The following is a 3,087-nucleotide window of genomic DNA, read 5'->3' as shown; positions in this document are numbered from 1 at the left end:
TTTTTTTTTTTTTTTTTTTTGCTAAATTGCTTCGTTGAGTCGGTGCAGTTATTGAACGTAAAGCTCTGCATTGAGTGTTTTGTTTTGCTCGAGCAGTTCGTAATGAATTACGCTTTCCTAATTCCACCATACACACAACATGATCTTTCGAGGAGGAAGGTCTTGTTTTGCACGCAAAGTCGCTTGTTTGTCGGGGCTGAGTCATTCTTTTCGTTGATTTATATTGATGTAAAGGCACCATTTTTCATCACCAGTGACAATGCAGTAAAGAAAACGACGAGACACTCACTGTAAAGCGGCTCACTTCCGTACCATTATTTACATATGTTTACTTAGAAATTCCAGCCGCAGTCCCGATAGCTTACGGCGGACATAAACACACCAACAGCGGTTGTCAAGCGATGGCAGGGGGACAAACACAAATATATATACAAAGAAGTCCGTCGTGTGTACACACACACACACACACACACACACACACACACACACACACACACACACACACACACACACACACACACACACACACACACACACACACACATATATATATATATATATGCGATTCACCAGAAGCGCTTAGTTACAGAACTCCATACGAATGAAAGATTATTCCGGGTATGGTTGTTTGTGGAAGACCAGTAGTCGCTCATGCGTGGCAACCTCCGCTCTCCATGCCACCGATGTTATCCAAGGGAAAGGAAAGGGCCGATGCAGCTTGGCACCAGTGATATCACAACTCATTTTTACAGCTAAGTGAACTGGACCGACATGAAATAAAGTTTCTTGCTCAAGAACACAACATACAACCCGATCCGGGAATGGAACTCACCACCTCAAGATTGTGAGTTTGACGCTCTAACCATTGAGCCAAGTGCCTTCACCGTATGCATTCATTTCATAAGTACAAAGTCAGAATCACAAGAGCTGGAAAGCCTTATTGATTTATGTATTCGACCATATTGGTCTTGAGACTAAACAACAACGATAACAAGAACAAGAATGTGTCTTATATAAAGTCGCCAAACAATCATGTTCATCTGTTTAGGAGACGAGGGCAATTTAGTCATCCAAAGATTGAATGATGACTGATAGCTTGAATGATGACTGATAGCTTGAACGATGACTTTGCTTAAAGTGAAGAAGAGTCGTACACCGCCAACCTTATCCCTTCGTCCGTGACTATCTTTAATCCAGTAACAAGACCAGGTCAAGATGACCGAGGAGCGAAACGAATGTCTTACTCAACTCTTCTTGTTCTACGCTCCCTAAATCTTTGGTGCCAATCCCTTCGCTGAACCATGATGGGTTCTTTCGCAGAGTGTGCGTATTCAGTCTTCGTATGCATAAGTATGCAAGCCCTATCTTATTAAAAGTTACATGCCGATGGATACCCGCACCTGTCAAATATTATACACATTCTAACAATACCATATCATTTGGCAGATAATAGAAGAATGCAAAGAACTGGAGAAAATACGCCAACGACTAACATATTAAAAGTCTGATGGAACATATTGAGAATTAAGTATGTACGTCACTGTTAGATGTGTGTGTGTGTGTGTGTGTGTGTGTGTGTGTGTGTGTGTGTGTGTGTGTGTGTGTGTACATGTATTTTACAATAAAATAAAAGCCTAATAGACGCTTGTTAATGGCATCAAAGCATTTATAAAATAGTTTATACAGAAACGAGTGTTAATAAAATATGTATAAAAAAATTAAGCAGAAAAAACAGGAAATTCAGCAAAGCAAGAATTCGTAGTAATTCCTCATAGATAGGTATATATCCTGAAATTTCAGACTCTAATATCTAATAGCATAGATAAAGGTAGAGGAGGAGCCGAGTGAATATGTGTGCGTGTGTATGTACGTATATGTGTGTGCGTGTACACTTACATATATATATATATATATATATATGAATATACCCATGTGCACACATACATACCTGTGTACAGAAGGTTGTATATCATTTATATGCGTATGTCTTCTTTTCAATGCAATTCTTATAATACTTCTTACGATGTCTAACTGTCTGTTGCTCCCTTTCACTCTCTCTCTCTCTCTCTCTCGCTCACTAGCTCGTTCTCTCCCTCTTCACGTCTTCTCCTCCCCTTTTCTCTCTCTCTCTCTCTCTCTCTCTCTCTCTCTCTCTCTCTCTCTCTCTCTCTCTCTCTCTCTCTCTCTCTCTATGTCTTCCTATGTATTTTTCTCTTCGAACATCCTACATATTTTCAACAATCAGCTTGACTTTTCTTTCATTGAAACCAAGATATTTCTTTTGTTGTTGTTGTTGTTGTATACATTTCCGCCACTCATTCCATCTTTCTGTCTATTTGTCTGTCTGTCTGTCCGTCTCCAGCCTCTCTGTCTCTCGCTTTCTTTCTCTTTCCCTCTAATATCGATATACACAAACAGTGACGCGCACACAAACACGCATGAGATATTCACCTTGTATGAGTGAGAGAGGATATTTGTGTGTGTGTGAGTATGAGACTACGATTTATGTGTTTGAGTATATGTGTTGGAGTGTGTATGCGTGTGTAAGTGCATGTGTGTGTGTGTGTGTGTGTGTGTGTGTGTGCGCGTGTGTATGTGTGAGGGGGCTGTTACTATTTTCTTCTGTACAACTAGATTATGATGCATTAATGTTAGTTGACAGCACCCCCGCCAATATAACCTGCTGCATGGAGGTTTGCACGTCCGGGAATCACACCAAACGAAGAGCAAATGGTAGGCGCGCATTAATACCATTATTCTTACAACTGCTACTGCTGCTGCTGGTTTTATAATTACTACTACTACTACTACTACTACTACTACTACTACTACTACTACTGCTGCTGCTGCTGCTGCTGCTGCTGCCACTACTACTACTACTTCTACTACTACTTCTACTACTACTACTACTACTGCTACTATTACTACTACTACTACTACTACTGCTACTACTACTACTACTACTACTGCTGCTGCTGCTACTACTACTACTACTACTACTACTGCTGCTGCTGCTGCTGCTACTACTACTACTACTACAACTACTACTGCTACTACTACTACTACTACTACTACTACTACTACTAC

The sequence above is a fragment of the Octopus bimaculoides genome, chromosome 16 (genome assembly GCF_001194135.2).
Source record: "Octopus bimaculoides isolate UCB-OBI-ISO-001 chromosome 16, ASM119413v2, whole genome shotgun sequence".
Lineage (NCBI taxonomy): Eukaryota > Metazoa > Mollusca > Cephalopoda > Octopoda > Octopodidae > Octopus > Octopus bimaculoides.
This window is presented reverse-complemented; position numbering follows the sequence as displayed.